The sequence below is a fragment of the Micromys minutus genome (assembly GCF_963924665.1).
Source record: "Micromys minutus genome assembly, chromosome: 14".
Taxonomy (NCBI): Eukaryota; Metazoa; Chordata; class Mammalia; order Rodentia; family Muridae; genus Micromys; species Micromys minutus.
The window spans coordinates 19,012,328-19,027,976 of NC_137983.1; positions in this window are offsets into that span (position 1 = coordinate 19,012,328).

Sequence of the window (15,649 nt, forward strand, 5' to 3'; positions counted from 1 at the left end):
CAGCTATAACAGGCTCCCTTCAACAAGAACATTTTGGCATCTGAAGTAAAGTCTTAGTTTAGTGTTTGTGTATGGGTATAATTTTTTAAATTTATTTATTTATTCAATTTACAACCCAATATCAACCCTTCTCCATCTTCTCCCATTTGACCTTCCTTTTTGCCTTTGATATGTGAAAGGTCCTCTCTAATTACCACCAAACCCCACTAATCCAAACCCCCACGATTCCCTGCATATCAAGTTGCTGCAAGACTAAGGACTTCCTTTCCCATTAAAGCCAGAGAAGTCAGTTCATTTAGGGACATCGGGCCTACAATCAGGAAGCCAATACATTGAGGGACAACTCATTTCCAGTTGTAAAACTAACTTGAACACAAGTTCCTCATTTGCAACATATATGCAGAAGTAATAGTCAATCCCATGCTTGTTCTTTGGTTAGTGAGTCAGACTCTAAAACACCCAGTGGGTCCATAGAAGTTGACAGTTTTAAGTCCCTGTGCTCTTCACATCCTTCAATCTTTCTCACAACTCTTTCATTCCCAACTCTTCCATGAGACTTTCTGAGTTCCATCTAATATGTGGTTGTGAGTCTCTGCATCTCTTTCCATTAGTGCTGAGAAAAGACTAAAAAGATAGTTGTTAGTTTCTTGTGTGCAAACATATCAATAATAGTATCAGGTATTGGTTCTTACCCATGGCGTGAGTCTCAATTTGGTTGGCCAATCCCTCATTCTCTACTGTTTGTTCCTGCACTTCTTGTAGGCAGAACATACTTTAGGTAGAAAGTTTTATGGGTGGCTTGCTGCCTTTACCCCTCAGTTGGAGTCCTGCCTGACTATGAGAAATAGTCTCTTCAGAATCCATATCTTCTACCGATAAGAATCTCAGAGTCACACTTAGGGACTATCTGGGTACTCTCCTCATCACATGTATCTTTCATTTGCTAGAAAACATCCACTGCTTACCTTTCTTTCTGATCTATGCCATATTCTGCTTCCCTTTCCATCAATTCTTCCATTCAGTTCCCTCCTCCTATCAACATACCTCTATGTTGTTTCCAAAAAACATCCAGAGTCCCATCTAATGTTCAATTTTGAGTCTTTTCATCTTTTTCCATTAGCTGCTGGGGAAAGCATCTGAGAGAACAGTTATGTTTGGTTCCTGTGTTCAAGCATAACAGTATTATTAATAGCATCAGGGATCCATGACCCTGACATAAAGCCATACACCTACAGACACTTGAATTTTGAAAACCTAAAGCCATACAATAGAAAAAGGAAAACATCTTCAATGAATGGTGCTGAACTAACTGGATGTCTTCAAGTAGATTCATATTAATAACCCTGTACAAACGCAAGTCCAAGTCGAACAAAAACCTAAGTATAAAAACAGATATAATAATCTAATAGAATAGAAAGCAGTGAATAACCTGGAACTAGTTGATAGAAGAGGCACCTTTCTGTATGGTACACCAATGACTCATGCACTAAGATCAAGAATCTATAAATGAGAAACATTATGAAACAGAAAAGCTTCTCTAAGTCAAAGGACACCATCATCGAGACAAAATGACAGCCAACATATTGAGAAAAGATCTTCACTAACTCTACATTTAATAGTGAGCTAATATCCAAAATTTTTAAATAACTCAAGAAGGTAGACACCAACAACCCAAATAACACAATTATCATGAGATAAATTTCTTAACATAGCTGTATGAAATGCAAATTGTCACTGGTGTTAATGAGATGACTCAGTAGTGTAAAACCTGTTGTTCTTATATACACATACATGCAGGCAAAACACTCAGATGCATAAGATAAATGGTCAAATCCAAAAGTGACAGAAAGGAACAGAAAGTAAGATTAAAAAATTCATAGCTTAAAAGTTGCTTTTTTTTTTTAGTAATTCATCCTCTTTATTATGGAAATATTGAAAATTGTAAATATTGAGTTTCTTAATTTGTATTACAAAATCATTTTATTGAACAACTTTCTTTTTTTTTGGGCTAAAATTCTTTTTTATTGGATATTATCTGCATTTACATTTCAGATGTCATCCACTTCCCCCAATAACCCCCACTTGGAGTTCCCCTACACTGGGAAAACCAGCTTTCCCTGGACCAAAGGCCTCTCCTCCCATTGATGCCAGACAATGTTATCCTCTGCTGCATATGCACCTGGAGCCATGGGTTTCTCCATAAGAACTTATTGGTTGGTGTTTTAGTCCCTGGGAGGTGTGGTGGGTTTGGTTAGTTGACAATTTTGTTCTTCCCTTGGGGTTAAAGACTCTTTCAGCTCTTTCAGTCCTTTCTCTAAGGGCTGTAATTCTTACATTTCACCTGTCAACAGGTTTACTTACTTTGAAAATATATAGCTTAATTAAAAAAAATTGAACACAAAAACGTATAAGTTAAATAGGGTCCAAATTCAATCATCTAGCAAAGTGCTAAGAGCTTTTCATATTTATATACTAATAAACATGCCTAACATAAAATTTTGCCTAAGTAATATTATTTTTTTTATTTTTTTTTGTTTTTAGATTTTTATTCTTTTTTTAATCAACTTTATTTTACAAAACAAAGATAAATGTACAGATTTTAAACATTTTTTGCTTAAAATTATACAGTCAGAATGTATGTCAGTACTTATTTTTCGGATTTTAACATAATTTTTACATAAAGCTATATGAATATATTTTTTAGTCAGTACTTGATTTTTATAAAGGTTTGATAGTATGCCTTGAAAACTTAATAGTTACAATGAGCATAAAGTATATGTAAAATAAAGTGTAACATGGAAATAGTGAAAGTTTTCTTGTTTTGTAAATATATTTTTTTTGTTTTCTTTATTTCTTGGACTTCATACAGACTGTGAGTTGTTTCTGGGGGAGTACAAGCCTCTGGGGTTAGCATCCCACTATCAGTGACTGCATATTATGTCTGTTCTTTTGTGACTGGGTTATCTCACTCAGGATGATATTGTCTAGATGCAGCCATTTTCTTAAGAATTTAGTTAAGTCATTGTTTCTGGTGGCTGAGTAGTTTTCCATTGTGTATATGTACCACAATTTTTGTATCCATTCATCTTCGAAGGACATCTGGGTTCCTTCCAGCTTTTGGCTATTATAAATAGAGCAGCTATGAACATTGTGGTGCATATGCCTTGTTGTGCATTAAAATCTCTCTGGGTTATATGCCCAGCAGTGGAAGAGCTGGGTCTTCAGGTAGTACTATATCCAATTTTCTGAGGTATCACCAGACTGATTTCCAGAGTGGTTGTATTAGTTTGCAACCCCACCAACAGTGGAGAAGTGTTCCTCTTTCTCCGCAGCCTCGCCAGCATCTGCTGTCTTCTGATTTTTGGATCTTGACCAATCTGACTGGTGTGAGGTAGAATCTCTGGGTTATTTTGAATTGCACTTCCCTGATGGCTAAGGATGTCAAGGACTTCCTCAGATGTTTCTCTGCCATTCAGTGTACCTCAACTGAAAACGTTTTGTTTAGCTCTGTACCCAATTTTTAATAGGGTTATTGGACTCTCTGGTGTCTAGCTTTTTGAGTTCCTTGTATACCTTAGATATTAGGCCTCTATCTGATGTGGTGTTAGAAAAGATCTTTTCCCATTCTGTTGGTTGCCGTTTTGTTTTCTTGACAATGTCCTTAGCCTTACAGAAACTTTGCAATCTCATTAAGTCCCATTTGTTAATCTTTTACCTTAAAGATTGAGCCATTGGTGTTTTGTTCAGGAAATTTTCTCCTGTGCCTGTGTTCTAAAGTTTTCCCTATTTTCTCATCAAATAGTTTCAGTGTATCTGGTTTAATGTGGAGATCTTTGATCCACTTGCACTTGAGCTTTGTACAAGGAGATAAGAAATGGTCTATTTTCATTCTTTTGCATGCTGAGTGCCAATTGGACCAGCACCATTTGTTGAATAGGCTGTCGTTTTTCCATTGAATGTTTACTGCTCCTTTGTCAAAAATCAGGTTACCATATACAAGAGGGCTCATTTCTGGATCTTCTATTCTATTCCATTGATCCACATGCCTATTTCTTTACCAGTACCATGCAGTTTTCAGCACAATTGCCTTGTAATATAGTTTGAGGTCAGAGATAGTGATTTTGGCAGATGTTTTTTTTGTTGTTGAGGATGGATTTCGCTATTCTAGATCTTTTGTTATTCCATATGAAATTGCACATTGATCTTTCCAATTCCATGAAGAACTGGGTTGGAATTTTGATGGGGATTGCATTGAATCTGTAGATTGCTTTTGGTAGGATGGCAATTTTTAAGATGTTGATATTTCGAATCCATGAGCATTGGAGATCTCTCCATTTTCTGAGATCCTCCTCAATTTCTTTCTTTAGAGTTTTGAAGTTCTTGTCATAAAGGCCCTTCACTTGCTTAGTTAGAGTCACACAAAGGTATTTCATAGTATTTTTGATGATTGTGAAGCGTACATTTTTCCCTAATTTCTTTCTCCACGTGTTTGTTCTTTGAATATAGGAAGGCTACTGATTTGTTTGAATTAATTTTATATCCAGCCACTTTGATGAACTCATTTATCAGCTGTAGGAGTTCTCTGGTGGAATTTTTGGGGTACTCAAGTACACTATCATGTCATCGGCAAAGAGTGATGTTTTTATCTCTTCCTTTCCAATTTGTATCACCTTGATCTCCTTTTGCTGTCTAATTGCTTCAGCCAGGACTTCCAGTACTATGTTGAATAGGTAGGTGGAGAGTGGGCAGCCTTATGGAGTCCCTGATTTTAGTGGGATTGCTTCAAGTTTCTCGCCATTAAGTTTGATGTTGGCTGTTGGTTTGCTGTATATTGCTTTTAAGTATGGACCTTGAATTCCTGTTCTTTCCAGGACTTTTAACATGAAGGGGTGTTGGACTTTGGCAAATGCTTTCTCAGCATCTAGAGAGATGACCATGTGATTTTGTTCTTTGAGTTTGTTTATATGGTGGATTACATTGATGGAATTCCTTATGTTAAAACATCCCTGCATCTCAGGGATGAAGCCTACTTGGTCATGATGAATGATTGTTTTGATGTGTTCTTGGATTCAGTTTGCAAGGATTTTGTTGAGTATTTTTGCATCAATGTTCATAAGTGAGATTGGTCTGAAGTTCTCTTTCCTTGTAGGGTCTTTGTGTAATTTAGGTACGAGGGTTATTGTAGCCTCAAAAAATGAGTTAGGTAATATTCCATCTGATTCTATCTTTTGGAATAGTTTGGAGAGTATTGGTGTTATATCCCCAATAAATGTCTGAAAAATTCTGCACTGATCCCGTCTGGACCTGGGCTTTTATTGGTAGGGAGGCTTTTGCTGACTTCTTCTACTCCTTTAGGAGTTATAGGGCTATTTAGATGGTTTATTTGGTCCTGGTTTAACTTTGGGATCTTGTATCTGTCTAGGAATTTGTCCATTTCCTCCAGATTTTCCAATTTTGTGGAGTATAAGTTTTTGTAGTATGATCTGATGATTTTTTGAATTTTCTCAGTTTCAGTTGTTAGGTCGCCACTTTCCTTTCTGATTTTGTTAATTTAGATACTCTCTCTTTGCCCTCTAGTTAGTCTGGCTAGGGGTTTATCAATCTTGTTGATTTTCTCAAAGAACCAACTCTTGGTTTTGTTGATTTTTTCAATGTTTTTTTTTTCCTATTTGATCTATTTCTGCCCTAATTTTGATTATTTCTTACCATCTACTCTTCTTGGGTATATCTGCTTCCTTTTGTTCTAGGGCTTTTAGCTGTGCTGTCAGGTTGCTGATGTATGCTCTCACCAGTTTGTTTTTGGAAGCTCTTACAGCTATGAGTTTTCCTCTCAATACTGCTTTCCTTGCAACTCATAGGTTTGGGTATGTTGTGTTTTTGTTTTCGTAGAATACTAGAAAATCCTTAATTTCTTTCTTTATTTCTTCTTTGACCCTGCTATCATTTAACAGAGCGTTGTTTAGTTTCCATGTGTATGTGGGCTTTTTGTTTTCTTTGTTGTTTTTAAAGAATAGTCGTAGACCATGATGATCTGAGAAGATGCATGGGAGTATTTCAATCTTCTTATATCGATCTAGGCTCGTTCTTTGTCCAATTATGTGGTCAATTTTCGAGAAGGTGCCATGGGGTGGTGAGAAGAAGGTGTATTCTTTTACTTTAGGATAATATGTTCTGTATATATCTATTAATTCTAGTTGGTTCAAAGTCTCTGCTAGTTTTGCAGTGTCCTTGTTCAGTTTCTGTTTTCATGATCTGTCCATTGGTGAGAGTGGGGTATTAAAGTCTCCCAATATTATTGTGTGGGGTGATATGTATTTTTAAGCTTTACTAGGGTTTCTTTTATGAATGTGGGTGATTTTTTATTTGGAGCATATATGTTAAGGATTGAGAGTTCCTCCTGACAGATTTCTTCATTAATGAGTAAAAAGTGTCCTTCCTTATCTTTTCTGATAACTTTTGGTTGGAAATTTACTTTATTCGATATTAGAATAGCCACTCCAGCTTGCTTCTTGGAGCTGTTTGCTTGAAAGTTTTTTTTGTTTTTTTTCCCACCCTTTTACTCTGAGAGAGTTTCTGTCTCTGTCTCTGAGATGAGTTTCCTGTATGCAGCAAAAGGCTGGATTTTGTTTATTTATCCAGTCTGATAGTCTATGTGTCTTTATTGGGGAGGTGAGACCATTTATGTTAATAGATATCAAGGAATAGTTGTTTCTTTTTCCTTATATTATTGTTTTTTCGGTTGAGTTGTGTCTGTGTTTCTTTCTTGTTTTAGTTTTCTTGTTTAGGAGTTTTCTTGTTTTTACTATGCTGTATTTTCCCTCATTGTATTGGGTTTTCCACCTATAATTCATTGTAGTACTGGATTTGTGATCAGATAATATGTGAATTTTGATTTGTCTTGAAATATCTTCATCTCTCCTTCGATGGTGATTGATAGTTTTACTGGGTATAGCAGCTTGGGCTGGCACTTGTGCTCTCTTAAGGAGTGCATGATGTCTGTCCAGGCCCTTCTAGCTTTCATAGTCTCTGTTGAGAAATCGGGTGTGAGTCTGACTGGTCTGCCTTTATATGTTACCTGACCTCTTTCCCTTACTCCTTTTAGTATTATTTCTTTGCTTTGGGCACTTGATGTTTTTATGATTATGTGTCGGGAGGTATTTCTTTTCTGGTCCAACCTATTTGGAGTTCTTAAGGCTTCTTTGATGCTCGTGGTCATCTCATACTTGAGGGTAGGGAATTTTTTTTTCTTCGATTTTGTTGAAGATATTTACTGTGCCTCTTAGTTGATACTCTTCTCCCTCTTCTATTCCTATTATCCTTAGGTTCGGTCTTCTCATTGTGTCTTGGATTTCCTGGACATTTGGGTTAGGAGCTTTTTGTCTTTTGCATCTTCTCTGGCTGTTTTGACTATGTTTGCAATGTTGTCTTCTGCCCCCGATATTCTCTTTTGATCTCTTGTAATCTATTGGAAATGCTTGCTTCTGTGACTCCTTATTTCTTTTTTTGGTGTTCTGACTCTAAGGTTATCTCTTTTAGCGTTTTCTTTATTGTGTCAATTTCTGTTTTAATTTCCTTTTTCCATTCCTTTATTTCTTTGGTTCTGTTTTCCTCTAGTTTTTTGAGTTCTTTGAGTGTTTTTCTTGTTTCTTCTTTAAAAGCTTCTGAATATTTTTGCTTTTTCTCCCTTTCTTGTTTAAGTATCTCTATCAGCATCTTGAGGTATGATTTCAGGTCTGTGTCTTCTTTTTCTGGAGTCTTTGGAATTCAGATGTTTGCAGTTATGGGAGAGCTGGGTTCTGGTGTTGCTAGACTGTCTTGGTTTCCTTGGGATATACTCTTTCTCTTTCCTCTTGCCTTTTTGTTGTCAATGATATGTTCTTGCCTTTCCCTTGTATCTGGTCTGTGTCCCTGGATCTCCACTGGTACAGTTGTCAGATGGGCCGAGCCCTGCTCTATGCCTTAGAATAGTCGAGTTTGAACAGAAGTTCCAAAGTTCTGTTTCTGGTTGATGGATCAGGCATGGCAGGGCAGGGCAAGGCAGGGGGTGCACTTTCCGTGTGCACTCCGCAGAGATCTCTCTGCTCCCCTGCAGCCTATGTCTCCCACTCACCAGTTGTTCAACCTTTAGGAGCTGCTGTTTTGGGTAGCAGAATGCCGGGCTCTGCTCTGTGTCTTGAAGTCGCCTCCGGGTGGAAACAGAAGTTCTAATTTTCTGTTCCACAATTGCTGGATTGGGCAAGGCAGGGCAGGGCAAGGAAAGGGGTGCACTTTCCGTGTGTACTCCGCAGAGATCTCTCTGCTCCCCGGCAGCCCAGGTCTCCCACCCACCAGTTGCTCAGCCTCTATGAGCTGCCGTTTTTGGTGGCAGATGGGCCAGGCTCCTCTCTCTCTGAGTCCTCAAAAAACTTTGTTTTAAAAAACAATGATAAATGTACAAATTTTGAGCATTTTTGTATGAAAGTATATGAATACATTTTTGTCACTGCTTTATTTTAAAGGCTTGATAGTGTGCATTAAGATCTTACTAGTTACATTGAATATAAAGTACATGTAAAACAGGATATAACCTGGAATTAGTCAAAGTTTTCCTGGTGTGTAAGTATTAAGGTTAATAGTCTTTCTTTTCTTTCAGTTTTTGTTCTTTTCTTGAACTTCATATAGTCTGTGAGTTGTTTCTTGGGTGTTCAGAGCTTTCTGGGGTTAGTATCCAATAATCAGTGACTGCATATTATGTCTGTTTTTTTATGACTGGGTTTTCTCACTCAGCATAACATTCTCTGGATGTGTCCATTTTCCTAAGAATTTCATAAGGTTATTGTTTCTGATAGCTGAGTAGTACTCCATTGTATAAATGTACCACAATTTTTGTATCCATTCATCTACTGAAAGACATCTAGGTTCTTTCCAGCCTCTGGCTATTATAAATAGAGCTGCTATGAACATTGTAGTGCATGCGTCTTTGTTGTATGTTGGAGCTTCTCTGGGGCATATGCCCCAAGTGGAATACCTGGGTCTTCAGGTAGTACTATGTCCCATTTTCTGAGGAATCGCTGGACTGATTTCCAGAGTGGTTGTATCAGTTTACAACCCCACCAAGAGTGGAGAAGTGTTCATCTTTCACAACATCCTTGCCATAATCTGCTGTCATCTGAATTTTTGATATTGGCCAATCTGACTTGTGTGAGGTGGTTTCTCAGGGTTGTTTTGATTTTCATTTTTCTGATGGCTAATGATGTCAAACACTTCTTAGATGCTTCTTAGCCATTCAATATTCCTCAATTGTGAACTTTTTGTTTTACTCTGTACCTCATTTTTAATAGGGTTGTTTGATTATCTGGTGTCTAGCTTCTTGAGTTGTTTGTATACCTTGAATATTAGGCCTCTATCAGATGTGGGCTTGATAAAGTTCTTTTCTCACTCTACTGGCTGCCATTTAGTTTTCTTGACAGTGTCCTTAGCCTTACAGAAACTTTGCAATCTCATTAAGTCCCATTCCTCAATCTTTGACCTTAGAACATGAGCAGTTGCTGTTCTATTCACAGAGATGTAGAAGGAGGAAAGCATTAAGGAGTTTAAGGGATGGGAAAACTCAAATTGTGTCTAGGAAAGTTTTGAAACTTAACCGATCATGTGTAAGATGTATTTATAGAAGAGCAATGTAGGATCTCTCTTTTATTCACAATATGATTCTTTGCTTATTAATAATACAAAAATAAATCCTTGCATTTTCTCATACTGCTAGTATTTTCTCTGGTATATATTTAGGCATCTTTTTTTTAAACAACTTTATTTTACAAAACAAAGATAAATGTACAGATTTTGAGCACTTTTGCGTAAAATTATACAATACATTTTTGTCAGTACTTATTTTTCTGATTTTAAAATAACTTTTACATAAAACTATATAAATATATTTTTTAGTCAGTACTTGATTTTTTTCAAGATTTGATAGTATGCCTTGAAAACTTAATAGTTAAACTGAGCATAAAGTACATGTACTTTAGACATCTTTCAATATGCCTTATTTTATTTAAAGTCTGTTTTCCCAAACATAAATTTCTAAATACTTGTAATTACATCCTTCTTAGAAATGTTTAGATAAATAATTCACATATCTAACTAATTTAAAAACAATTATCAAGTTTATGATATGAGTTGGCAAATGTAAATAAATGAATAAATAAAAATGTTAACATTATGCACATAGACTCATTTGGAACATACTACACTCTTTAATTGTCATCCTTCCAGTCCATGTGAAATAAATACCTACATTTTCAAAAGCTAATTTATTATAAATCTATGTATGTTCTTTCATATATAATTGAGTGGCAAAGAAGCTAATAATAAGTGAAATATGTCTAATATACCTTTAGGTACTAAATAAAAACTTAGTATTAGTATTAATTACTAGTTCAGAAAATATTTTAAAATATGAATCAACAGATTTAAGAACATGTTTGAGTATTTTTCTCCTACAATTGAATATTTTTGTTAATGTATAACTTAATATCCCATATAATTCCATAGTATGATTCATTCAAAGGTTCATAGTCATTAAAATTAAACAAATGTCAGTATCAAACCATATAATTTTGATGAAGATCTTCCAGACACTTTCTGTTTGACTCCCTCAATGAATTGTAATCAATATTAACTTGAGGGTTTGTTTGGATTAGAAAACAAATATAAAATAAAACAAAATAACCATGTTTAAGAAAAGAAAAAAATATCAGTACCTATCATATCTTTATTTAAAGGTTTGTTTCTTTTTTTACAACTTTATTTAAAAAAGAGGGATGCATGTACAAATTTCTAATATCATTTTGGCATAAAACTATGTGAATATATTTTTGTCAGTACTTGATTCTTTTAAAGTTTTGATAGTATGCACTGAAATCTTACTAGTTACCATAAGTACAAAATATATGTAGAACAGAACATAACATGGATCCCGTCAAAGGTTTCTTGGTGTGTATAGATTAAACATAATGATTTTTCGGTTTGTATTTTATTATTGTGTGTATATTCATGTAATTGTGTGTGTGTGTGTTTGTGTCTGTGTGTCTGTGTATGCATATGTATATGTCATGCTTGTGTAGGTATAGGTTCTATGCTTGTGATAGGGAACTGGTAGGACAGAGAAACACATCAGATGCCTCAAAACTAGAGATAAACTTGGTTACAGATAATTGATGTGGCTAATAGTAACTAAAAAATGTCTTTTTCAGAACTACCATACTTTTAACTGTTAATCCATCTCTCTACTTCAAAAGTTACCATTTATACTGAATGTGGGTGTGAGTGTGCCTGCAAATACACAGAAATAGACATATTAAAAATTAAATAAAATAAACAACATTAATGTTCATTCAGAAACCAACGAACAAGCACACATATTGAAGGATTTGTAAATGGAAAATTTTTAAAGGTAAACTAAAGTCTAATATCCTTTAGAATACACAGGCACATGAAGAAAAATATGTTCATTTTACTAATGCTTTACTCTGTATTAAAAAGGTTGTTTTACAGTTCCAAATACAAACACATTAAAATTATTAAAGTATACCTTTAAATGATTAAAAATAAGGTTTATTGGTCCCTTAATAATATTTAATTATTTTGGGTTATTTTTGTTTCAAGATAAATAGAAATTAAATCCTAATAGAAACACTTTTATGATTTAAAATGTAGTAAAAATGTGATAATAAAAAAGGGAAAGAACTGATATAGGATGTAACATATTGAGGCATCCTCTACACTGAAGATCTATGTTTCTTGATAACCTAGGTTTCCACCTTATCTGAAACAAAACAAAAGCAGGTCTCCAGATGATTCACTTCCTCAGTGATCTCGATTTAGATATCTTCTTCATAGGATGGAAAATAATAATGAATGTAATAACTTCTTTGTTCTATGTCCTGTTTAAAAATTAATGGACCCAAAAGTCAGCCTTTCAAAGAATCTCTTCATAACATTTTAGTATATTCTCAGTGGCAAGAGCTGCCACAAATATATGACAAGATTATTTTACTAGTGCTATTAGTGATATCATTTTACAAAATCAAAACAAAAAAAGCACAGGTACATAAAATAAATGATCAAAAAATAGGAACAATACAATGTTAGATAAAAGTAACCAGACAATGAACCTAGGTGCAGTAACAAAAATTTGTAATCCAAGAGAGAATCAATGAAAAACAATGAGGATGAGTTTTTTATCCTCAATACTATTAGCTGTCTGGAGAGTTTGAAAGTAGCTTAGGCTACCTGAGTCCTTAAATATAGTAAGGCAGACCTAAAAGGCCTTGATGTATGTAGGACATGACAGATGTGAGTTTTGGGCATGAAAACCTATAGTTAACATGAATATAAATGGTGGTACGTGTCATCGCAAATAAAATAAAACCAAACAAATAACATGTCACTAAATGGATCCCCAGAAAGATGGAATTTTAAGGTGTTTCCACATATCAAATTTGAATTCTTTCACTTTTATTGTATTTAAGCTATTATATACCATCTGTAGTCATTTTGTACTAAAAGCTTATATGGCATAAATTTAGTTCTACTTCAATAACATACTGACAACAAAGAGCGTGAAAGAAATGTATTGATAAGTGATGCAAAAATAAGTAATAATGATGATCAAAAACTAAATCTCTATCTTGAAGAACAGAATGACACTTTAAGTGCTATACTTCGGCAGAGGTGAGCAACATACCTCTTCCTGTGAAACATTGTCAGGCCCAGGACTCTGCCTGAGTCTCCTTGAAGTCCTGCTAACATCAGAAACAGTGAGCCAAATCCAGTGAGAACCAGATGACTAAAGGAATGTGTAAGAACACATCACAAGAACCAGGGCATTATTCTGCCACTAGATCCATGATATACTTCTACAGCAAGCACTGAATATCCTAACACAGCTGAAGCAAAATCCAACCTTATAAAGATGACAGAGGTATTTTTAAAATAAATTGATAAGTCCTTTAATTACAGAGTAATACAGACAAACTAGAAAATGAAAAAAAAAATGTTAAAGAGCTAAAATGTACATAAAAGCAATAAATAACAAATTTAAGGAACCAAAAAATAAAACACCTCAAGAAGAGAAGAACTATAGATGTGACCATTATCAGCAGAATACAAGAAATGGAAGAACCTGTGTCCTAGAAGATGGAATTATAAAAACCATTACATTGGTTAAAGGAACCACTAAATCTAGAAATGTATAACATAAAACAATGAAGAAATCAGGAACACTATAAAAAGAACAAACATAAGATTATATTCAGAATAGAAGAAGACTCCGAGATACAAGGCCAAGAAAATATTTTTAACACAATCAAAAAAGAAAATTTCCCAAACATAAAGAAATATATTCCTACGAGCAAACAAAACTTTAGTAACACCAAATAAGTTGGACCAGAGAATAAATACTCCAACTACATAATAATCAAAACACTAAATTACAGGAAAAAAGGAAATAATATTCAAAGCAACAAGAAAAATGGGAAAAACAACTTACAATGTCAAACTTATCAAAATTATATCTTATTTCTCAACAGTTTCTAAAAGCCAGAAGGTCCTTTCAAAAATAAAAAGACAACAGACAATAACTCTATTATTGCCAGCAAAGGTTTCAACTACCATAGATGGAGAAAAGAAGATATTCCATGACAAAATCCAATTTAAACCATATCTATGCACAACTTCAGCCATAGCAAAGATACTAGAAGGAAAACTCCAATCCAAGGATACTAACTAAACTCAAGAAAATAGGGACATAAATACCCTGTACCAGCAAACTAAAGCAAGGGAAGCACACAGATACACACTGGTAACTCCACCATCAAAATAAAAGGAATTAACAACTGATAGTTATTTATATTTCTGAATATCAGTAATACTTAATTCCCAATTAAAAAGACATAGGCTAACAGAATGAATGTGCAAACATGATCCATCATTATATGCCATACAGGGAATGCCTTAGCAAAAACTACTGCCATTACCTCGCAGTAAAGGGTGGTAACAGAGGTTTTCCAAGTAACCCTACCTAAGAAGCAAGCTAGAGGAGCCCTTCTAATATCTGATAAAACAGACAAAATGAAGGAAGGTCTTGAACAAAACGAAGGCAGCACACCTTAGATGAGAAGAGGGAAGGAATTAGTAAAACTCGGGGCTTAAATCAATAAATTAGAAACTAAGAGAGCAAGTCAAAGAATCAGTGAAACCAAGAGCTGTTTCTTAGAGAAAATCAACAAGATAGACAAAACCTTAACCACACGAACTAAACAGCAGAAATACAACATCCAAATCAACAAAATCAGAAATATAAAAATGATATAATAAGAGATACAATGGAAAGAAAAACAAGGATATGATTGTTCGACAGTTTCACTGAAGTTGAAAACCTAAACAAAATGGATGATATTTCTTGATAGATACCACTTTCCAAAGTTAAATCAAGATTAGGTAAATAATTTAAATGATATGAGTATCCCTTCTAGCCCTGATTAATTTCTGTTAAGTTGGTATTGGTGTTGGTAGTGTGTGTGTGTGTGTGTGTGTGTATGTGTGTGTGTGTGTGTGTGTGTGTGTGTGTGTGTGTCTGTCTGTCTGTCTGTCTCTGTGTGTGTGAGTGTGTGTGTTTATGTATATGTTTTCTTTGTATGAAATAGATGCAGTTATTAAAAGTCTCCCAAGCAAAAAAAATATCCAGAGCCACATTGTTTTAGCACAAAACATTTCAAAGTATCCCACAAAATGGAGACAGAAAGAAAAAAAGAAACACTGCCAAAGTCATTTTATGAGGGGACTTGCTACATAAACCACACAAAGGCTCAACAAAGTAAAAGAGTTTCAGACCAATTTTTTTTTTAAATCATCAATGTAAAAATGCTTAATAAAATACAAACCAAGTCCAAGGACAAATTCAAAACATTACTTACCATGATCAAGTAGAATTCATCCATAGATGCTTGGATAGTTCAATATATGAAAATCCATCAATGTAATCCATCATACGGAAAAACAAACTGAAATAATAAAATCATATGATCATTTCATTAGATGCTGAAAACTCCTTTGACAAAATCCAACACTCCTTAATGTTAAGTTTTGTAGGAATCAAGCATACAGGGCTCATATGTAAACATAATAAAATTAATCTGATATTTCCTCAGAAAAATAGAATAGTTCTACTTAAAGTTTCAGCTTTATGGTTACTGAGCATATACTCAAAAATAATCTGTAATATCACAAGGACATGTGCTGTTCTATGTTTATAGCAGCCTTATTTGTAACAACCACAAACTGGAAGCAGTCTAGATGCACCTCAGCTAAAGAATGGATACAGAAAATGTGTTTCATTTACATAGTGCAGGAAAGATTCAGTGGGGGTGGGCCACACTCTTAGAAACAAAGGGGAGGGTGGCTGGGGGTAAAAATATGGTAGGGGGAACCAGGAGGCACATCATTCAGGATATATATATATATATATATATATATATATATATATATATATATATATATATATTTAACCAACTAATAAAAATGTAACCAAAATATATCATCTTTTGTAGTTCTTATTTTTGTCTTTCTAGAGTTCTTAATGTAGAAAAAAATAGGTACTTTTTTTTTTAAT